At 47.5% G+C, this 23,903-nt stretch overlaps 1 protein-coding gene across 3 annotated transcripts in view; it reads right to left on the bottom strand.

Annotated features, from left to right (window-relative positions):
* Positions 1-23,212, bottom strand: part of KCNJ14 (potassium inwardly rectifying channel subfamily J member 14) — a 37,937-nt gene extending 14,725 nt beyond the window's left edge. For 2 of the 3 annotated variants that reach the window (XR_007246217.1, XM_048516912.1), the window contains exon 1: positions 23,014-23,212. The gene's annotated coding sequence lies outside the window, so the exon portion shown is untranslated. Of the gene's footprint in view, positions 1-2,853; positions 3,058-23,013 lie in introns of all 3 variants that reach the window. The other variant, XM_048516913.1, reaches the window with a different exon arrangement.
* Between the last annotated feature and the right edge of the window lie 691 nt (positions 23,213-23,903).

Here is a 23,903-nt window from a genome sequence, read left to right as displayed (position 1 = left end):
CCGTTGCCCAGGTGTGAGAAAAAAAGTACTGGGATCTTTCGAGGCCGCTGTCTACACCACCCCGTTCCACTCACTCCGGTAGTACGTTAATATTCAACATTATTTAATGATATACTAAACCAGCAACCGATTGAATAATTTTGGACTCACATCCGAAGACTTTGTCATTCTGACACCGTGTAGTGGGAACAAATACAAAATGGCTGTCTGAAGAGCCAGTCGCAAACTGACCGCAAGAGGTAAAGCGACACACACACAGAGGAGGCCTAAGCAGGGCGGAGTGAGAGGGCACCACCTACCCCTGCCCCACCCTGTACTGCCCCTGCCAAGTCCCCGCCATGGCTCCACCCGAGGCGTCGTGCCTCCCCCACCCCATTGGCTCTACGCCACTGAGCCTAAGCATAGGGTAGAAAAGGGTCAATTTTAAAAAATACGCTGGAAAAGAAGAGGGAGAGAATAAAGAAGAGAAGAAGAAGTGTTTGGATTTATATCCCCCCTTTCTCTCCTGCAGGAGACTCAAAGGGGCTTACAATCTCCTTGCCCTCCCCCCCTCACAACAAACACCCTGTGAGGTAGGTGGGGCTGAGAGAGCTCCGAGAAGCTGAGGCCCAGCCAAAGGTCACTTGGCTGGCATGTGTGGGAGTGTACAGGCTAATCTGAATTCCCCAGATAGGCCCTCCCACAGCTCAGAGTGACAGAGCTGGGGAGATCAAACCAGGTTCCTCAAGGGTTTGAGATGCAGGAGCTCCTGCAGCCTCCTACGCCTGCTGCTGCTCCAAAACTAACATTGTGGTGGTAGCTGCAGTTAGAAACATAACTTTGTTTTAATCTAGCTTGTGTCCAATCGGATGACCAGGGGGGCCAGTCAGAAGTCCACCAGAACAGAAAGCATACGCTGGCCTGCCGCTTTCTAAAAATACTTGGTTGGCATCAGGAAAGGTGGTGGCAGGCACCATGTTAGGACCAAGATCTGGGACAGCCAGTTTCAAAACCCAGCTTTCAGCGATTTGGTGCAGGAATGTCGTTCTGGGTGACCTTGGATGATCCAGTTTCTCTGAGCCTAACCTCCATCCTGGTGAAGGGTTGTTGTGAGGATAAAATTGGCATAAGCATTTTATTGTCATTATTGCACTTTAGCGAAATTCCCACAACAGCATTCCTCGATGCACACAATTTCAGACTCATACCCCATCCTCCCTTTCCCCTTCCTCCACCCCCCCCCCCCCCACCCCCCCCCCCCCCCCCCCCCCCCCCCCCCCCCCCCCCCCCCCCCCCCCCCCCCCCCCCCCCCCCCCCCCCCCCCACCCACCCCCCCCCCCCCCCCCCCCCCCCCCCCCCCACCCCTGCTACCCCAAACCCCCCCCCCCCCCCCCCCCCCCCCCCCCCCACCCCCCCCCCCCCCCACCCCCCCCCCCCCCCACCCCCCCCCCCCCCCACCCCCCCCCCCCCCCACCCCCCCCCCCCCCCACCCCCCCCCCCCCCCACCCCCCCCCCCCCCCACCCCCCCCCCCCCCCACCCCCCCCCCCCCCCACCCCCCCCCCCCCCCACCCCCCCCCCCCCCCACCCCCCCCCCCCCCCACCCCCCCCCCCCCCCACCCCCCCCCCCCCCCACCCAAAGAAGAAGAAGAAAAAAGAAAAAGAAGAAGAAAGAAGAAGGAGAAGAAAGAAGAAGAAGAAAAAGAAGAAGAAAGAAGAAGACAGATTTATTTAATTTACTTCTACGACGGCTTACTGACCGAATTTTATCACTCTGGATGATTAAGGAGGCTTTAGATAGATAGGATAGATAGAATAGATAGATAGATAAGATAGATAGATAGATAGATAGATGAAGATAGGATAGATAGATAGATAGATAGATAGATAGATAGATAGATAGATAGATAGATAGATAGATAGATAGATAGATAGATAGATAGATAGGAGGTTTTAAGACAGATGGACAGATGGACGGACAAACAGACAGACATAGATAGGAAGCTTTAAGACAGACAGACAGACAGACAGACAAAGCCACTGGGAATAGACAAGAAAAACACAGCTATGTGACTTCCCTTTACAATGATAACCTGGCTATGAAATCAATGACAAAATGCAGCCTAAAATTAAAAGGCCCTGTTTCTTATGGTAGAGGGACAGCACAGGGGGCCTCCTTGAAGTAGGCATTTTACATGATGGAACGGCCAGCAGTGTGTCCCAAAGGACAGCTCAAAAGGGAAGGCTCAGCCGGTAGGAGGCCCTGGAAGGATCAGAGCCCAGAAGGACAAGTGAAAAATTAGGACACAGCAGTTCCAGGCAAGGCACCTTTACTCAGAACGGTATCTTTATGGTATTTGCATAAGATACGCAGATCCTGGGCGTACATGAATGAGGCTGCTGTGTCTGAGGAGCGTCAACCCGTTCTGAGACTCTAAGCCCGAGATTTTATCCTCAGTGTGGGGTGAGTGCCGAGCTGTTTACAATAAGTGCAGTCAGAAGCTATTGCAAGGGGAAAGTAGGGGCTGCCTAAAACCCAAAATACTTCCCCATTTGCCCCCCCAAACACCCACCTGCCCCTGTTTGTAGACTGCACCCCATAAATGTTTACGCTGCCTGGTTAAGGACTGGTGGACTAAGCCATCGTTCAACTTGATGCAACAAAACAGAAACGAAATAATATTTTTCTTTACCTATACATTGTACACAGGAATAACTTTTTATTGTTACCTTGTATTTGCATTAAATTAAAACAAACAAACAAACCAAACAGAAACTAAAGCTAAGTGTACCAGACTGTACACTTTTTCCTGGTCCCCCCAGACTCTAGGTCAGCTTCTTTCCTAGACAAACCCTGATAGAGGAAGTACCCTTACCTGGCTTCTGCCGTATGATAACTGGAGAACAAATATGAGCCCGTCTTATCCCTGGTAGACACTCGGTCTTCTTTCACCTTAACGGCAGTTAATATATCCTCTCAGAGGAAAGGGAGTGGCTGGCAGTAGCGTTCGTCCGTTCCTCAAGTGTGAGACCCTCGGGCTTCCCTGCACAAATTGCTTGTGAAATAAATTTCCAGTTGCCTAAGGCGAAGGAACCAGTCAAAGCCACATTAAGTTCCTCCAGGGGATAACGAATGCACGTGGAAGAAGGAAGACCAAAACAAGGAAAAGGGGGACGCCGTTGCCCAGGTGTGAGAAAAAAAGTACTGGGATCTTTCGAGGCCGCTGTCTACACCACCCCGTTCCACTCACTCCGGTAGTACGTTAATATTCAACATTGTTTAATGATATACTAAACCAGCAACCGATTGAATAATTTTGGCCTCACATCCGAAGACTTTGTCATTCTGACACCGTGTAGTGGGAACAAATACAAAACGGCTGCCTGAAGAGCCAGGGTCGCTTAGAACTGACCCTTGAGAGAGGGTAAAGCGACACACACACAGAGGAGGCCTAAGCAGGGCGGAGTGAGAGGGCACCACCTACCCCTGCCCCACCCTGTACTGCCCCTGCCAAGTCCCCGCCATGGCTCCACCCGAGGCGTCGTGCCTCCCCCACCCCATTGGCTCTACGCCACTGAGCCTAAGCATAGGGTAGAAAAGGGTCAATTTTAAAAAAATACGCTGGAAAAGAAGAGGGAGAGAATAAAGAAGAGAAGAAGAAGTGTTTGGATTTATATCCCCCCTTTCTCTCCTGCAGGAGACTCAAAGGGGCTTACAATCTCCTTGCCCTCCCCCCCTCACAACAAACACCCTGTGAGGTAGGTGGGGCTGAGAGAGCTCCGAGAAGCTGTGACTAGCCCAAGGTCACCCAGCTGGCATGTGTGGGAGTGTACAGGCTAATCTGAATTCCCCAGATAAGCCTCCACAGCTCAGGCGGCAGAGCTGGGAATCAAACCCGGTTCCTCCAGATTAGATACACGAGCTCTTAACCTCCTACGCCACTGCTGCTCCAAAGCTAACATTGTGGTGGTAGCTGCAGTTGAAACAACTTTGTTTTAATCTGCCCAGCCAATCGGATGACCAGGGGCCAGTCAGAAGTCCTGCAGGGCAAAAGCTCCACATGGCCTACCCACTTTCTAAAAATACTTGGTTGGCATCAGGAAAGGTGGTGGCAGGCACCATGTTAGGACCAAGATCTGGGACAGCCAGGTTCAAAACCCCGCTCTGACATTGGCGCAGAATGTCGTTGGGTGACCTTGGACCAGTCAGTTTCTCTGAGCCTAACCTCCCTCCTAGTGAGGTTGTTGTGAGGATAAAATTTAAGCATAAGCATAAGCATTTTATTGTCATTGTGCACGCACAACGAAATTTACAGCAGCATTCCTCGATGCACACAATTTCAGACGCATACCCCATCCTCACTTTCCCCTTCCTCCACCCATCCCTACACAGCCCCAAACACATCAACACGAAGCCGCAGAGTTTAGCATCGCCACAGCTCTAGAGTAGAAGCTGTCTCTAAGCCTCTTTGTCCTAGTTTTGATAGACCTGTATTGTCGGCCGGATGGTAACAGTTCAAAAAGAGAGTGTGCTGGATGAGACGGGTCTCTTAGAATATTTTGGGCTTTCTTTAGGCTTCGGGAATTATAGAGTTCTTCCAAGGAGGGGAGAGGGCAGCCGATAATCCTCTGTGCAGTAGTGATCACCCTTTGGAGCGCCTTCCTATCTGCCACTGTGCAACTGGAGAACCATACACAGATGCATAAAATGAAGGAAGGGAAAATGATGTGGTATGACATTTTGGGCCTCAAGGAGAAAAGTGGGGGATAAATATCTAACTCGTGAGACAAGTGACTATTAAAGTATTGCTTGGCCAGTTACTGGTTAACAACATGACTTTGAAGGTCAATTGGTTTTTTGTCAAGGGACCCTGTTGGTCTCTGGACAGGTGGAGGAATTTCTCTGGGGGTTTTGAATAAGATACGCATCAGTATTCAAATAACAGAATACCCTCCAGCCTCCAGCAGGACGGGCAGCAGATATGCGTGGGTAAATGTCAGAAATAAGATTATTATTATTATTATTATTATTTATTAGGTTTATAAACCGCCCTCCCCCGAAGGGCTCAGATCTGACTGATAGAGTAAAGGGGAAAGACCCAAACTGCCCATTCTCACTGGAATTACCTAAAACAAACGCAGCCTTACTTCTTGGGGGAATCCCTCAGATATTAAAATGTTCATTGACTTTTGAGGATACTTACGTACTTTTAAACTTTCGGGGTGACTAACTAACCATCAACAAAAAATAGACCCTCCTAGCCCTTTCTGTTGTTAATATATATATATTACAATGCTGGGTTTGTATTACAACACTACAATGGTCATCTCCCGTAATCTGGTGAACTGAAGACTTTACAACCTTACCAGCATTTGACTATACAGCGCATTTTGAAACCTATTTGGAAACCTTTTAAATATGCTTATGGGTAGACTTGGCACCCCTGATATATTTTCTTTCTCTTTTTTGCTTGTAATTATTTTTTTAAAAATCAACCATTTTTAAAAATGGGAGTCCACTATTGTTCTCTCTAGAATCATTACACATATAGCACTGTCCCCTAGTTCAAAGGAAACTGTGAAATTGTGGCCAATGAAATTGTGAAAGGAGAGGCTGAAGCATTTGGGACTCTTTCGTTTGGAGAGGAGACGTCTGAGGGGGGATATGATTGTATACAATTATGCATGGGGTAGAAAATGTCAACAGAGAGAAATTTTTCTCTCTTTCTCACAATACTAAAACCAGGGGGCATACATTGAAAATGCTGGGGGGAAGAATTAGGACTAATAAAAGGAAACATTTCTTCATGCAACGTGTGACTGGTGTTTGGAATATGCTGCCACAGGAGGTGGTGATGGCCACTAACCTGAATAGCTTTAAAAGGGGCTTGGACAGATTGATGGAGGAGAAGTCGATCTATGGCTACCAGTCTTGATCCTCCTTGATCTGAGATTGCAAATGCCTTAGCAGACCAGGTGCTCAGGAGCTGCAGCAGCAGAAGGCCATTGCTTTCACATTCTGCATTTGAGCTCCCAAAGGCACCTGGTGGGCCACTGCGAGTAGCAGAGTGCTAGACTAGATGGACTCTGGTCTGATCCAGCAGGCTCTTTCTTATGTTCTTACGTTCTTACATGGTGGCCATTTTAGTAGTTCGTTTGTGTGGGCAAAACACACCTCCAACCATTCGGCTAAAATGGTTTTTATCTCATTTAATGTTATAGAGACTATATTTATATTTTGGGTTGGGATTGTTTTTGTGCTCTATCTGTTTATGTTATTTCATGTTGTACACTGCCCTGAGCCCTTCGAGGGAGGGCGGTTTATAAAACTAATAAATAATAATTATAATAATCTAAATAACGTGATGTTTCCTGAACATACAAGCATTGGGACCTGAAAAATAGCCACCTTGTGGGATTCTTATCCCACTGTTGTCCTTCTTGTCTTGTTCGATACAGCACCCGGCCTCTCCCTTTCCTCGTAGTTGGACACACTGCAGAAGCTTACGCTTCCAAATGAAGCGGATGCTGGGCTTAGCGGTTGGATAAGTGGAATTTCATGACAAAGTCAATATCTAATCTCAGGCAAGATTTCTGGCCCAGAACTCACTTCTGCCTCCCTCACACGTCCTTTACGGTTCCTGCTGGCAGAAAATGGGTCCTAAGGAAAGCTGCCTGGGTTTCAGGCAAGAACAGGAAGAGAACAGAGTTTGTGGATGGGAATGCAGAATTTTGTATCGCAAGAACCAGAGGTGGGATCCAGCAGGTTCTCACAGGTTCCAGAGAGTAGGTTACTAATTATTTGTGTGTGCCGAGAGGGGGTTACTAATGGGTGATTTTGCCAATGATTTTTGCCTTAGTTGCGCCCCTCCTCTCAGCAGTAGCGCGCAGAACTTGAAGCAGTCTAGCAGGAGGTGCACCGGCATGCGTGGCAGCCTGCGCCTGCGTGCATTCGTTTCCCGCCCAAGGACCGGCGCAGCGGCTGCGTCCTTGCCACAGCCCCACCCAGGAATGCCCCACCCCCGAAATGCCCGGCCACGTCCCCCATCGTGCCCCGCCCAGCCCCATTGGCGCTACGCCACAGTTTGAATCCCACCACCATGGGAACCTGTTACTAAAATTTTTGGATCCCACCACTGGCAAGAACCGCATATTTTATTTAGTCTGGAATCACGGAAAAGGCCACCTCTTAAGAGGCGTGCTGTACCACAACCAGCGACTGAAAAACAACGCTGCCTCTTTCCCCGGGCGAGAACAATGGTCTGATTTTGCTGGCTTAAATGTGCGCTGGCAAATGGGGGCATTCCTGACTCATAAGGGCTCAGGAAACCTAATTAAGCTGGCCTGATCCCTGGAAATGGCCATTTTGATGCTGGCACAGGATCCTACGCCAGAGGAGGGCTAGTGCCATGACTGTGATGGCACCCAGGTGTCATGCTGCCCTTTACACTGGTGTCAGTGGCATTTACACTGCAGCAGAGGGTCACACCTTGCCAGCGTTCAACTGCAGCCCTGTTCACTGGGGCTATTTTATCCCAGTTTTGCCTCCTCACGGCTCCCTGCTTCTTCCCAGGAGTTGAGTTAGGACCGGGAGGCTATGCTCTGGTTGTTTCCGCATGAGCCCAGGGCTTTTGCATTTGTATTTGTACCACAACCTCATCCATGCATGTGTGGTCAACCTCCGTTTCCTGCTTTCTGATTGGCTTTTGTGACCCTGACGCCTCATGTCTGCAGCAACCTTTGCGAACACGTCCATGTTCCTGTGGCATTTTTTCAGGGCCCGCTGAACCGTCTGCTCTCCCCAGATCCCAATCAGGTCCCTGGTTTCATCCTCCTTCCATGCGACACCTCTCCCTGGTCCCTTTGCAGAGCTCCTCCATGCCACTCCAGAAATAGCCTCTCCACTTACGCCAGTCATCCCCGATTCACAAACACTACCACAATAACAACTGCAGACTCCACCTACTGCTCCCTAACACCAATGGATTCAAACTTGCCATTTACCACACAAAGGCTGGCCTGGCTTGTGACCACCCCCACAAAAATGCAGCGCCTATTGATTTGTCAACCCAGAGCGGTGAGGCAGGAAAAATACTCCAGTTCTGCTCCTGTGGCATTTGCACGGCGGTGGGGTCACACAGGGATATTTGAAAAGAACCACCAATTTGGTGATTTTTGAAAGTCTCAGGGCAAAGGAAATATCACGGAGAAACACCAAGGCAGGCCCGCTTCAACTTCAGGAACTGTGCAGAATTCTCAACTGCACAGCTCCCCCTGGGACATTTTGATTGTGCAGAAACGGTCTTTGTGCATAAATGCAACGTTGCCTTAGAGAGAGTTTGGATTTATATTCCCCCTTTCTCTCCTGTAGGAGACTCAAAGGGGCTTACAATCTCCTTTCCCTTCCCCCCTCACAACAAACACCCTGTGAAGTGGGTGGGGCTGAGAGAGCTCAGAAGAACTGTGACTAGCCCAAGGTCACCCAGCTGGCATTTGTGGGAGTGCCCAGGCTAATCTGAATTTTCCAGATTAGCCTCCACAGCTCAAGCTGCAGAGGTGGGAATCAAACCCGGTTCCTCCAGATTAGAACGCACCTGCTCTTGATGATGGGTAAGTGGAGGATGGGACCCTCTTTAATTTTCGCTTGAGGACCCAAACTTGGCACCTTCCCTTGTGTTTTTAGAAAGTGGCCCTTGTCATGTGAATCTTTTTCTTTTTTTTTGCCCAGCAAAAGGATCTATGTTCAGTCATGCAGTGAACAATATGTTGATTTTAAAAGATACCTTGGTAAATAGAACTTCTGTCTGAAATGTTGAAAAGTTACCATTAGAGCTGTGCATTACCTCATTCCCTGTCATTCTGTGGTTGGCTCTGCCTCTTGTGGTAGCCGTTTCGTGGTTACGCACATCGTGTTGTGTCAGGACAACAAAGGTGCCCGCAGGCTCAAAAAGGTTGGGGATCCCTGGTTAAGAACTCACGCCTTAAGAGATATAAGATACAGAAAGTGAGGTAAAAGTATTTCACAAGAATGGGAGAACATGACTAAATATTATTTTTTCTGATGGTACCTGTGAAAGGTGACCTGAAGGGAGGCTGTGCAGGTGAGGTCATATTTCACTGCTGTTCTCGAAGACCAGTTTGACTTTAAGAATAATTTACAAGTGACAGCACTGAATTGACCTTTCTGCTGGAAACTCCAAATGTTTGAATAGCAGCCCGTGGATAAGTTTGGCAAATTGCTAAGTAGTCCAAACTGAGAGAAACAGTCCACTTAAACACAACAGAAGGGTATGTGAGTCGTAGATATAGAATGCAAAGTATGGAATGTCAGGCGAACAACATAATTACCTTGAATTTTGTTAGCATTTAGCTTGCGCCCTCCCTCCCTCCCTCCCTACCATGTTTCCCCGAAAATAAGACAGTGTCTTATATTAATTTTTGCTCCCAAAGATGCGCGATGTCTTATTTTCAGGGGATGTCTTATTTTTCTGCTCCACAGCTGCATGCTCTGGTGTTCTGTTCGACGGGCATGCTTCCAAACAAAAACTTTGCTACGTCTTACTTTCGGGGGATGCTTTATATTTAGCACTTCAGCAAAACCTCTCTACTACGTCTTATTCTCCGGGGATGTCTTATTTTCGGGGAAACAGGGTATCAAAAATAAATTTTGCAATGTGAAGGTTTCAAAATCAGTATTTTAATTCACATTTCAAATCTATGTGAAAACGTTGTTTCCACTTTGGCAGTAAGAGGCCGGCTGTCCAATAACTTCCCCGTGTGCTATTACTGGGAAAAATATTCATTATAATGTTTTCCTGACAGAGAAAGGGAAATCTGGGATGTATAAGACGCAGGGAATTCTTTTTGAGAAGCATTCCGTCTGTCTACTGCAGGTAGATATAGAAATAGGGTCTGTGACTTCCCTGTCTTCCATTGTCTCTTGCTGGTGAAAAAGAATCCCCCGATGGGCTGAAATTAGATCATTTCCCAGACCAGTTCTTTTTCGGTACCTGCCTGTTCCTCTGAATTCTGGTTTCTACAACCTCCCAAAATCAGATTTAGTTGTCATCTTGAGATAGGCCAATATTCAGCGCTCTCGGAAAAGTGTAAATTCTACATTTTTTGTTCATTGTTTGGTCCTGAGGAGATAAGGGACGGATCCATTTCTGTCAGGATTCTGGCTGAAGCCTGAGCTGGCTGGTTTCCTGCCCCAGGTTGGCGTACGTGCAAAAGTGTGAGAGAACAAACCAGAGACAGGCCGTAATCTCAGTTCCCGCAGCTCGAGATGGCAAGAGGTCTCCGGCAGATATGCTGGGTATTTCAACCTGTCTGAGGTGATTTTGTACTATTAACATCACCTCAGATGAGAAATGCAACCAACGTTTCCTTTGGCATTTGAAAGAGCTCGGTGCATGCGTAGAAAATGGATGTGCAGGATTGTGTGTGTGGGGGGGATTGCTGCTTCTGCTCTTAACCCACATATGTTCATCCAGATAGGGGCTCCGCACATGTCAACTAGGGTGTTTTAAGGAGAAACCCAGCCTGCATACAGCCTGCGCACATGCACGCTCTGGCCAAATGAATGCGTGGAGGTCGAGCAGCAGGGCTAAGAAGCACAGTCTCACAAAATCCCCTTCCGCACATGCAGAATAATGCTCTTTCAATCCACTTTCAAAGCACTCCGCGGCTTTGTGTTGATGTGTTTGGGGCTGTGTAGGGATGGGTGGAGGAAGGGGAAAGTGAGGATGATGTATGAGTCTGAAATTGTGTGCATCGAGGAATGCTGCTGTAAATTTCGTTGTGCGTGCACAATGACAATAAATGCTTATGCTTATGCTTATGCTTACTTTGCAGCTGGATTTTACTGTGCGGAACAGCAAAATCCCCTTGCAAACATCTGTGAAAGTGGATTGAAAGTGCATTATTCTGCATGTGTGGAAGGGCCCAAAATTTCCCTTTCATACATTTACTCCATGCACGCATGCCGGGAGATCAGGACTACAGCAACTCTCTTTTGCTGATTCCAAGATCGAAAACCTCTACAGAGAACTGATTTAAACTTATTTTTTAAATTCTTCACCCATATCTTATCCACCGTACGATGCAATTAGATAAGCTCGCTGAACAGTATTGTATTTTAGCTCAACATTTTGTAAAACGAGCCAATCATAACCAGTTAACTTAAACACTGCCTTCAAACACGCCACGTAAATCAGAATTGTTCGCTGGATTCACCGTTTGTTGCAGAACACCAATATTATTTCAAGGCCATCAATTCATACAAAACGTATCACAACTTATCTAGCCATTGTTTTGTTTTTTTTACTTTGAACGTAATTTTCCTTGTAAATAGGAAATCGTTTGCAAGTGGATTTTGGCTATTCCGCACAGTAAAATCCAGCTGCAAAGTGCATTGAAGGTGGATTGAAAGTGCATTATTCTGCGTGTGCGGGAGGAGCCGTAGATGCAATTGCCATTCTCTAGAAGGGGCTTGGAGGTCTCCCGAAATTATAATTGATCTCTGGATTACAGAAGCACGGCTGCTTGGGAGGCAATATAACCTGCCGACATCCCTTCCTGCCCACCTTCCTGTCTTTTCCAGGCCTAGAATCGTCAGTCGCCAGGTAAGACCTGCCAGTCTCCCACTGTTACGACTGATTTCCAAAGGACCAAGATCAGCTGAAGAAAATGGCTGCTATGGAGGGTGGGGGCTCTGTGGCATTACACTGTGCTGAGGACCCTCCCCTCCCCGAACTCTGCCCTTCACAGGCTCCACCCACAAAACTCCAGGAATTTCTCAACCCAGAACTGGCAACCCTATCCAGACCCCACCTCCAAATTTCCAATAACGTCCCAACCTGGAAATGGCAGCTTTAGGTTTGTAACATCTAATAGGTTGGGTTTTGCAAAATGGTTCCCAGTGACACTGTTAGGAAGAAGAGGAGTTGGTTTTTATACCCTGCTTTTGGCCCCTTCCGCACACGCAAAATAATGCGTTTTCAAACCACTTTCACAACTGTTTGCAAGTGGATTTTGCTATTCCGCGCAGCTTCAAAGAGCACTGAAAGCAGTTTGAAAGTGCATTATTCTGCATGTGCGGAATGAGCCTTACTCAGCCTTTAAGGAGTCTCAAAGTGGCTTGCAATCGCCTCCTCTTCCCCTCCCAATAACAGACACCTTGTGAGGTAGGTGGGGCTGGGAGAGTTTGGAGAGAACTTTGACTAGCCCAAGGTCTTTCAGCAGGCTCCAGAAGCAGCAGTGGCATAGAGGTTAAGAGCAGGTGTACTCTAATCTGGAGAACCGGGTTTGGTTCCCCGATCTGCTGCCTGAGCTGCAGAGGCTTATCTGGGGAATTCAGATTATCTTGTGCTCTCCAACACATGCCAGCTGGGTGACCTTGGGCTAGTCACAGTTCTTCTGAGCTCCCTCAGCCCCACCCACCTCACAGGGTGTTTGTTGTGAGGGGGGAAGGGCAAGGAGTTTCCTATAGGAGTCTCCTATAGGAGAGAAAGGGGGGATATAAATCCAATTCTTCTTCTTCTTCTTCTTCTTCTTCTTCTTCTTCTTCTTCTTCATGCGTAGGAGAATCACACCCGGTTCTCCAGATTAGAGTCTGCCGCCCACGTGTAGGAGTGGCGAATCAAGCCTGGTTCTCCAGAATAAGAGTCCAATGTTCTTAACTGCTACATCACACTGTATCTGAAAAGTTTTGGATTGTGGTGATTCCTATCCATTGTGACAACTTTGAGCAAGCAGGGCCATGGACAGATGTATGCATGAGCATGAAATGCTTGCTTACATTCCTCTAGGGGATGAACTTCAAAAACCTAAGCAGTGACATGGTGACAAATTATTCTGGGATCTGGCTTCCCTTGTTGAGCTTACTGGCCAAATCCAGAATGTGTCTTCAGTCTGCAATGCACCCAGGTTCTCCACCCTTCTAGCTCTTCTCCATTCCTATCTTGTCCTCTGAAGGAAAATTATAAGCAGAACAGGTTGTTGCCCATCCCTGAAATTCTTCAAACTAACAGGAGAAACGGAATATTTCTGTACCTACATCTACACCATGCGCAGAATTATTATTATTATTATTATTATTATTATTATTATTATTATTATTATTATTATTATTATTATTATTATTATTATTATTATTATTGTAGATTTCACAGCTGCCAGATCTTTAGCTGGTTGTTGGCCTTCATTACAGTTCAAGCCTCACCCAGAGGCCTAGGAAGTTGTAATGTATCGGCTTAGTATTCGTGCGGATCCCAGCAGGGCTGAATTTGACCAATGTTGATTTTGTCAATTCGAAGATGTTTCAGGTGCTGCCCTAGTGTTTTTGGGATGGCGCCCAGCGTGCCGATTACCACTGGGACGACCTCAGCTGGTTTGTGCCATAGACGCTGAAGCTCAATTTTCAAATCATGGTATCTAGTGATCTTCTCGTGTTCTTTTTCAATGACCCTGCTGTCACCGGGGACTGCTATGTCGATGATGATGATGATGATGATGATGATTGTAGATTTCATAGCTGCCAGATCTTTAGCTGGTTGTTGGCCTTCATTACAATTCGAGCCTCACCCAGAGGCCTAGGAAGTTATAATGTATCAGCGTAGTATTCGTATTATTATTATTATTATTATTATTATTATTATTATTATTATTATTATTATTATTAATTCAATTTCGGCATACCGCCCCATCCCCAGAGGGCTCTAGGCGGTGGAGCACTGAATCCGACAGAGAAGGTTGTGGTGGGTTTTCCGGGCTGTGTGGCCATGGTCTGGTGGATCTTGTTCCTAACGTTTCGCCTGCATCTCTGGCTGGCATCTTCAGAGGTGTATCACAGAGGGAAGTCTGTTGCACACTGTGTCCAGTAACACACTTATCTCTGTGATATAACTCTGAAGATGCCAGGCAGCCACAGATGCAGGTGAAACATTAGGAACGAGATCCACCAGACCACAGCCACACAGCCCGGAAAACTCACCACAACCAGCTGAATCCGGCCGTGAAAGCCTTCGACAATACCCGCACAGAAGATTTAGAATCTGGATTTGAAAATCTTCTGAGGAAGCTCCCAATGTCATTGGGAAGTGAAATTTGTAATTATGAGATATAGAACCCTCTCTGTGGTAGCATCACAACTGTGGAATAGCCTTTTTCAAAGGGGACCTCACCTGATAAATTCACCTTCTAGGTTTTGACAGCATGCTAAAGCTTTTTCCGCTTCATCCCAGACTTTTCGCATCTAATTCTGAATACTACATGCTAACGATTGGCATAGCTGGCTGTTGAGGGCATTCTGGGCTGTGTGGCCAAGGTCTGGCAGTTCTTGCTCCTAATGTTTCGTCCGTATCTATGGCTGGCATCTTCGTGTCATGGTGAGATGTGTTTCTCTCAGCGGCACATCCCACACAACACATCTCATGCCTCCGAAGATTGAGGCGGGTGAAACATTAGGAGCAAAAACTACTGATTCACAGCGACACAGCCCGGAAAACCCAGAACAGCCTGCTGATCCAGCCCATGAAAACCTTTGACAATAGATTGGTGTAACTCTTTCTGTCTTTGAATTCATGGCTTGAATCTTGAACAAAAAGGGTTCTTGTGTCCTGCATTGGAATTTGTTTTGCTGCAGTTTCATTTTTCAGCTCATTTGCTTTTGCGCGGGATATATATTTAGCAGAAGATCCAACTAAACGCAAGTGCACTGAAATCCCGCTCGCTTTCAACAGTTCGTGCTTAAATTTCTTCTGTTGAGATCAGTGGGACCTCATTGTCCTTAAAAGTGGCTGAATCTCGTCCTCTGCTTCTTTGAGTTAGCATTTTATTACGTTCAGCTTGCAACTCGCCTTGTTTCTGGAAGGTACTGTGTGGATTAAAAAGCAAACAAATCCAGCCGTATCGTTTGTTGGTCTGACATTGCCTCTCAACATTTCACAGATATTTTAAGAGTTTAAGAGTTTGGATTTATATCCCCCCTTTCTCTCCTATAGGAGACTCAAAGGGGCTTACAATCTCCCTGTCCTTCCCCGCTCACAACAAACACCCTGTGAGGTAGGTGAAACTGAGAGAGCTCCAGAAAGCTGTGACTAGCCCAAGGTCACCCAGCTGGCGTGTGTGGGAGTGCACAGGCTAATCTGAATTCCCCAGATAAGCCTCCACAACTCAAGCGGCAGAGCTGGGAATCAAACCCGGTTCCTCCAGACCAGAGTGCACCTGCTCTTAGCCACTATGCCACTTCTGCTCGGGGGCACGATTATAACACCGCAGTTGTCACAGAACAATAACAGTCCAAGTTCTCCATCCTTCTCCCAACCTCGATTACTTCAGATAACTGGAGGACCCTGTGGTTCAGGTATTAGAAGAGAAGAAGAGTTTTGATTTATTTTCCCCCCCTTCTCTCCTGTAAGAGACTCAAAGGGGCTTACAATCTCCTTGCCCTTCCCCCCTCACAACAAACACCCTGTGAGGTGGGTGGGGCTGGGAGAGCCCCAAAAAGCCATGCCCAGCTGGCGTGTGTTGGAGTGCACAGGCTAATCTAAATTTCTCAGATAAGCCTCCACAACTTTATCTTCCACTGATTTAAAAGCCAAGCAAATGCTTGTGCTTTTGGTAAAGCAGCTAATAAATCTAAAGTGTACATAAAGTATAAATAAATAGTTGAAAGAGAGCTGGCATCGTGTAGCGGTCAAGAGCAGCCGCCACTGATCTGGAGATTTGGTTTCAATTTATTTATTTATTTTATTTATTTATGGGTTTTATATACCGCTCTACCCCCGAAGGGCTCAGAGCAGTGTACAACACAACTTCCTCTACACGGTGTACAACAACCTATACAAACAACCCCATTAAAATTAGATTACAACACAGCAATAAAATTAACAAAGATTAACAAAGATGGCATCACGCAATAACCCCAATTAAAACCCTCCCAGAGAGGGGGGGGAGCAAAACAGAAAAGTGGGTCCCATAGATGACAATGGGAACTCCGGACCGGAGGAATAAAAGGGGGGGCACTCTCAGCGACTGGACACTCCAAAAGCCCGGCGGAACAACTCAGTCTTACAGGCCCTGCGGAATTCGCCAAGATCCCGCAGGGCCCGGACAGCTGGAGGGAGAGTGTTCCACCAGGCAGGGGCCAGTGTCCCACTCCTCCACACGATGCCTGCTGGGTGACTTTAGGCCAGTCACAGTTCTCTCAGAACTCGCACGGGCAAGCAACGGCAAACCACCTCTGAACATCTCTTGCCTTGAAAACCCTACAGGGTTGCTGAACGTCAGCTATGACCTGACGGCCCTTTCCACCCCCACATAGTTGAAAAACCGTTCCAAAAGGGTAGCTATGTAAGGCTGTCTTTGGGACTGTCAAAAGTGGCCATGCTGGGGATTATGGGACCTGCATGGAAACAAGCCATGAGGGATGGGGGCAGAAGTAAGGATTGGGTAAGATATACTGCGAACGCTGATGGGATCCAACCCATTATCTTCCCGGAAATAGTAACTGTTATTCACAGCGGGGAGAGAGATGTACCCTGAGGAATAATGTGCAACAGCTCAACCAACTATCCCTTCCCAGAGGCATAAATAGGGACTCAGGCCCCTTCCGCACATGCAGAATAATGCACTTTCAATCCACTCTCACAATTGTTTGCTACTCCGCACAGTAAAATCCAGCTGCAAAGTGCACTGAAGGTGGATTGAAAGTGCATTATTCTGTGCGTGCGGAAGGGGCCGCTGGCTTGCAGTGGTAGAAGAGAACACAGAATACTGACTGTCCCTGGTAGATATGGGGCGTTTCCCAACTTACCTAGATGAGTGGTTGCTACGCGCTACTCCCAGTGCGCGCCATTTCTGGCGCGCTCCCGGGCTTCCCCACGACCCCGCGCTCTGTGCGGGGTCATCAAAAGGCGCCGTTTGGAGGAGCGCCAGGAATGACGGGCGCTGAGGGGGGTGCGACAGCAGCAGCGTCGGGGTGGCTGCGTTGTCGCTGCCCCTGTAGTGGGGAGTGCCAGGGGACCCCACGCTACTTGCGGAGAGTAGCGCGCAGCAGCAGGTAAGTGGGGAAACGACCATGGATATTTGGAGAGTATGGGCTGATTTGTATCAGGGGGTTGCCGTTGCAGAATCTGAGACAGGCCAGAGTTGCAGCCCTTCTCCCAAGAGCAGTTTGATTTATAGCACTGAGCAGGTGAGCCACAAACCATTAACCCCCCTCACTTGCTGATTTCTAAAGATTAAGCCCTGTTCAAGGGGCAAGGGCAGGCCGGGCTGGTTTCTTTTCTGCCGGTCAGCAAGCCTCAGGGTGAGGGAGGTGTCACAAAATATGGGATTCTTTTGCGGAGGGCTCCGGGCTTCCCTCGGCTTTATAGTACTAGCAGATTAATCACATCTGTCCTGCTTGTGCTGTGTCCAAGCGAGACTTTCGGCCCATCCCTTAAAGACATGCTCTCGGTCTGATTAATTATCAGGGCTGCAAAGCCAGTGTAAAACCTTACTGCCGGTGCCGCGGCTGGTTGCCCTTGATCGGCTACCCAGAGGGCACTGCACCCTGAATGCTATCCGTGCCTGCCAAAGCTAAGAATCAGGCAGGGGAAGGGAGGGAGGGGGGTCAGCAGGCTGAACAGAGAGACTTATCTGAAGCACGGTGAGGCTGGAAGAGATATACTGCCAGTCCTGAGATACTTCAATAGGAATACTGGATCTGGGCAAGGGTGTACCACCCGGGGGGACAAATAGGGTCAAACATCCCTGGGCTGTAGGGGGTCACGTGGGGGTGGGGGTGGAAAATAACCCCCTTTAGTCATGTGGGGGTGGAAAATCACCCCCACACCCCTCCTCCTTTCCCCCCAGAAGAGATGATCTGGTGTAAACAAAAAGTTGTTTGGTCGTGGTGGGGGAGGGCGGCCGCCCATACGGGGGTAGGGGTGGGGACTCAGATTTTGCACCGGGCTTCATTTCCCCTAGATACGCCTCTGGACCTGGGTGAATATAAGAAGCTGAAGTCTTAACCGGACAACACTATTTGTACAATCTTTTATTTGGTCAGGGATTCAGTCCTTGGATCAAAAAAAGTATGCATGTGTTTGGGGCCGTAGTCATAATTTCTCTGTACGTATAGGGCTTAGCCCCTATAGCAAATCCTCACCCAAGTTAATACAGATTAAGCTCACTTCTCCCACAAATTGAACTTTAAAGCCACTTTTTAATCTGCAATTAATCCAGGGGAGCAGGAAGCCAAACACACAGCCCTGTTTTGCTGGAAGTTTAAGTTGCCACTGGATGCATTAATGCTGCCCAGTGGAGCTGTGGAGCTCAAGGTCAGAAAGTAAAGGAACAGCCATCTTCTCGACAGGAAACGGTTACAGAGAAAACCCGGAGGGTTGCAAGCTCCATGCTATCCAGATGTGTGTCAAAGGACTGGGGTGTGGGCAGAGGCGAATCTAGGGGAAATGGAGCCCAGGGCAAAACCTGAGTTTTCTGCCACTACTCCCCATGGGCGGGTCTGGAGTTGCCCTCTCCAGCTCCCTTGGGTGGGTGGTGGGCTCAGAAGGGGGGTGATTTTATGCCCCCCGCATGACTAAATGGCTCCGCCCAGACACATGTGACCCCACATGACCCCATGGGTGTGGAAATTATTCCTCCTCCAGCTAGTGCAGTTGTTAAGAGTGGTGGACTCTAATCTGGGGAACCGAGTTTGATTCCTCCTTCCTCTACAGGAGTGGCAGATTCTAATCTGCTGGGTGAGACTTTAGGCCAGGCCAGTTCTCTCAGAACTCTCCCAGCCTCACCTACCTCACAAGATGTCTGTCAGGGGAAGAGGAAGGGAAGGAGTTTGTTAGCCACTTTGAGTCTCCTTACAATTGAGAAAAGCAGGGTATAAATCCAAACTCTTCTTCTTCTCTGCTGCATGAATCGCAGAAGAGATTTTTGAGGGGAATTTATAACAAACACGCCTCGGGAGACGGAGCCCGTTTAAACGTAACCCTGAAAGGATTTCACTCGTGCTGACACTCCCTGCTTGTGAAAGGACTCTCCTGTTCTATGCTAATAGCTAAAAAGTAGACAATGATTTCACCTAACTGCCTTATAAACTTATCTAAATTGTGGGATATTATCCTGTCAGAAGAGACATCATCGATTTTCAATGATATTCTGATGGCCCCATGAGATGCATTTGGAGTACCAGGGAAGAGCTTGATTATTGCATAGTAATTACAGCAGCTTAGGTCAATTCTGCACAGTGTTAATATACTGGAAGGACTGCCCTACGTGGACACAAACTTTAGGAGTTCATTTTGTTGGGCCCTGTTATTGAACAGTGAGCAGTTTTTGCATAATGCATTTCAACATTATAAGTTTTATTATGGATTATTTTTAGTGACTTTATGCTTTTAGTTGCCCTGTAAACTGTCTGAAACGGTAAAGGAAGTGGGAATAGAAATGTTTTAAATCAATACATTCAGTGGTTTTCCCGCCATCTCTTGGCATATGATTACAAAGAAGAACATAATACTGAGTCAAGAAACCCCTGAGCATCTATTTCCAGCTGTCTTTAAGATCATGGCGTGGTTTCCCCAATATTGGTGGATGGTGCAGTTCATGAAGTCCTTATAAATACCTGAAGACACAACTGTGTCTTCTACTGTGTTGCTACTGTGGAAGACAGTGTGATGCAGTAGTTAGAGAGTTGGCATAGAAGTGGGGAGATCCAGATTTAAATTCCCACTCCCTCATGAAACTCACTAGGTAACATGGTGACCTCATGAAGAGAATGTTGACACTTGAAAGCTTCTACCCTGAAAAATTTTCAGGCCTTCAAGGTGCTACCTCATGAAATTGTCGTGTCAATAAAATGGGGGAAAGGGAGCCTAATTTGTGCTGCCCTTCTGACTAATGGCCAACACAAATACATTTACTTGGCCTTATCCTAATGGATAGCTGGAACCACTTGCCTCTGGCCAGAGATACCTTGTGTGAAACAACTATGGGAGACAGTGTGATGCAGTAGTTAGAGAGTTGGCATAGAAGTGGGGAGATCCAGATTTCAATTCCCACTCCCTCATGAAACTCACTAGGTAACACGGTGACTTCATGAAGAGAATGTTGACACTTGAAAGCTTCTACCCTGAAAAAAATTCAGGCCTTCAAGGTGCTACCTCATGAAATAGTTGTGTCAATAAAATGGGGAAGCCGGAGCCTAATTTGGTAACCTTCTGACTAATGGCCAACACAAATACATTTACTTGGCCTTATCCTAATGGATAGCTGGAACCACTTTCCTCTGGCCAGAGATACCTTGTGTGAAACAACTATGGGAGACAGCGTGATGCAGTAGTTAGAGAGTTGGCATAGAAGTGGGGAGATCCAGATTTAAATTCCCACTCCCTCATGAAACTCACTAGGTAACATGGTGACCTCATGAAGAGAATGTTGACACTTGAAAGCTTCTACCCTGAAAAATTTTCAGGCCTTCAAGGTGCTACCTCATGAAATTGTCGTGTCAATAAAATGGGGGAAAGGGAGCCTAATTTGTGCTGCCCTTCTGACTAATGGCCAACACAAATACATTTACTTGGCCTTATCCTAATGGATAGCTGGAACCACTTGCCTCTGGCCAGAGATACCTTGTGTGAAACAACTATGGGAGACAGTGTGATGCAGTAGTTAGAGAGTTGGCATAGAAGTGGGGAGATCCAGATTTCAATTCCCACTCCCTCATGAAACTCACTAGGTAACACGGTGACTTCATGAAGAGAATGTTGACACTTGAAAGCTTCTACCCTGAAAAAAATTCAGGCCTTCAAGGTGCTACCTCATGAAATAGTTGTGTCAATAAAATGGGGAAACGGAGCCTAATTTGTGCTGCCCTTCTGACTAATGGCCAACACAAATACATTTACTTGGCCTTATCCTGGTGGATAGCTGGAACCACTTGCCTCTGGCCAGAGATACCTTGTGTGAAACAACTATGGAAGACAGTGTGATGCAGTAGTTAGAGAGTTGGCATAGAAGTGGGGAGATCCAGATTTCAATTCCCACCCCCTCATGAAACTCACTAGGTAACACGGTGACCTCATGAAGAGAATGTTGACTCTTGAAAGCTTCTACCCTGAAAAATTTTCAGGCCTTCAAGGTGCTACCTCATGAAATTGTCGTGTCAATAAAATGGGGGAAAGGGAGCCTAATTTGTGCTGCCCTTCTGACTAATGGCCAACACAAATACATTTACTTGGCCTTATCCTGGTGGATAGCTGGAACCACTTTCCTCTGGCCAGAGATACCTTGTGTGAAACAACTAATAGGAATCAGGAAGTAGCAGTGGAGAACAACAAATCCAGCACCCTCGAGCTCCATTGAGTAACCTATCTATCTCCAGCTCTGGTGGCAGATTTCATCATAACCACAAAGGAATGCTGTAGATTCCACCATTGTTTTCAGGGGACGAGTACAACCATAAAATCTATCCTCAGAGGATCTGAGTTGAAGACTTTTTTGGGGGGTGGGGTTAGGAATGTGCTGCTGGGCAGTAGGAGAGTTATTCTGGAGAGCTGGGCTGATCTATCTGAAACCCAGAGATCATGCAGAATTTTCCCAGGGGCGGGGATTCGTGGCACCGTTTCACGAAAAGCACCGGACTTGTGCCCCATCCTGTATCCGCCACTTCAATAAAGACCGACCTTCACAATCAAGTGTTCCGCAAATAGAAAGCAAGCACACCCAGCAAAACGTCTGCAGGGAGAATAAATCTAGTGGGTGACCAAAATCACACATAAATCCAGTGGGTGACCAAAATCACACAGCGGAGGAGAAGCCCCCCTCCCCAAATCACCATGCCCAATCCTTCAGCAGCATAAGTTTGTGTGGTCCTGGAGAAATGTTTTTCTCTGACTCAGATCTGGCCATCCCAGAATAAGACCCAAGTCTACTCTTCCAGTAATCTAAAACGAAACTGGGGTAATTCCACACTGTCCAGCTTCCTGCTCCTAGGTGGGTGATAAGAACATGAGAACAAGCCTACTGGATCAGACCAGAGTCCATCTAGTCCAGCACTCTGCTCCTCTCAGTGGCCCACCAGGTGCCTTTGGGAGCTCACCTGCAGGATGTGAAAGCAATGGCCTTCTGTTGCTCCTGAGCACCTGGTCTGCTAAGGCATCTGCAATCTCAGATCAAGGAAGATCAACCATTACTGATTCCAGATAATAGGAACCACATGGTACCCACTTGAAAGAAAATCCCAAGTCATCTTCTACTGACTTTCTCTAGCCCAGCTTGGCGTTACTGACCCTTGGGTCTCCACCTGATGGAACTGCAGAGAATCTTTACTCCTCATATTTGTGGACAGAGGTCAGCAGAAGGTCATAAGTCTAGAGTCAAATTAGATAGTGGTAAGCAGAGGAATAAGATACTGGCTGGGTCAAGTATCTTGTATCGTGTTAAATAAAGTTCTGCCCAATGCGTCTTAGCTAGCTTCACGGCAGCCCAGCAAGGGACGTGACATTTCCATTTCCTTGAAAGGAAAGACTGAGGCAGGGTGTTGGTTGCTCATTCAATGGGGGCAAAGCGGAGAAACCAAGACCTGGATACAGTACTTGGTCTTTCAAACCCCACTGCCTCTATTCAGCCGTGTTTCCTGCCTCCTGTTGGAACTGTCCACGCTCCGCCATTGATCCACCCCATTCTGCTCAACTATCTGCTAATATTCTTATGTGCACTATGTGCCTCCTTCCTTCCCCTTGTTTTCCTAGAACTGTCCATCCATGATGCCAGAGCTTAGACCTGTTTTAGTGCTACTCCATGAGCGCTCATCTGTTCTATCCATTTGGACTTGCGCTGTCTGTCCATTTCTCTCATAGAGATCCTCGTTTTTGCCTTGGGATGCTACAGCATCCAGATGGTCAATATCGGTCCAAGAGGACGGGGGCCAAAAGGTTACTCTTGCCCTGCAACATACCATGCCCTGCCCTTTATCATCATGAACTGCCCTTGACTTCCTTTCCCCGGTGCCTCTTTGCGTGGAAGCCTCTTACCCCATGGTAGCTGGGCAGCGGTCCATCTTTTGAAACTAGCTGCGGCTCGCTCGCTCCAGGGAGCTGTATGCTGTTCTCCTTTCTCCTCTTCCCCTCCTCTTCCTCCTCTGTTCCTTGCCCCTGGACGTTGAGTAGGATGCCTTTCTCTTCTGGCTTTCACACTCACTCGTTTTCCCAGACCAACTGTTGGGGCTGTAGATCCCAGCTAATCCCTGGAGAATCTGCAATTTGCCATGAGTTGAGAAGGAGGTGAGGACATGTCCCTCCCCCGGCCTTTGGGGATTGGCTGCTGTTGGTGTCCCTCTCCAGCTGTGTAGGGCAGCTGGAAAGGGAGAGAGAGCATTACGAAAAGGAAATCAAAAAGTGAGGGGTAGGAGGAGTGGAACAGAGCTGTCGTTTTCCCTTTCTTGCATCTTTGTGGATTTTCTTCCCATGCGTTATCAGGTCATTAGGTTTTTCATTCTCTTTCTCTAATGCCCTTAGATCCTCCTATTTCTCTGTACACTAAGCAATAAAGTGTTCTGGCTGGTAGATCAATGCATGGAAAATGCTCCCAGGGGATCAGAAACATCCTGGTGGAATCCACTAATGGTTCAAGCTTTGGAACGGGCAGGACTGATAAATGACAGGCAAAGCCCATCTGTGCCATATGTACCCCACATGGCTAGTTATATGTGTAAACAATATTCTAACTGGAGGGTGGGGAAGGGAAAATGCATCCTCCATGACTCACTTCATCACAGTGTGCTATCAAATCCCATAATTTACTACAGCATGTTGGTAAATGTTCACATCTGCTGACACAAGCATTTCTGACATTTTCAGGTACATCTGAGGTACAAAGCCCAGCATGGTGTAGTGGTTAAGAGCAGGTGGATTCTAAGCTGGAG

The sequence above is a fragment of the Sphaerodactylus townsendi genome, linkage group LG15 (genome assembly GCF_021028975.2).
Source record: "Sphaerodactylus townsendi isolate TG3544 linkage group LG15, MPM_Stown_v2.3, whole genome shotgun sequence".
NCBI classification, from domain to species: Eukaryota; Metazoa; Chordata; class Lepidosauria; order Squamata; family Sphaerodactylidae; genus Sphaerodactylus; species Sphaerodactylus townsendi.
Note: the sequence above shows the minus strand (reverse complement) of the source record. Positions and strands in the feature narration are given on the sequence as shown.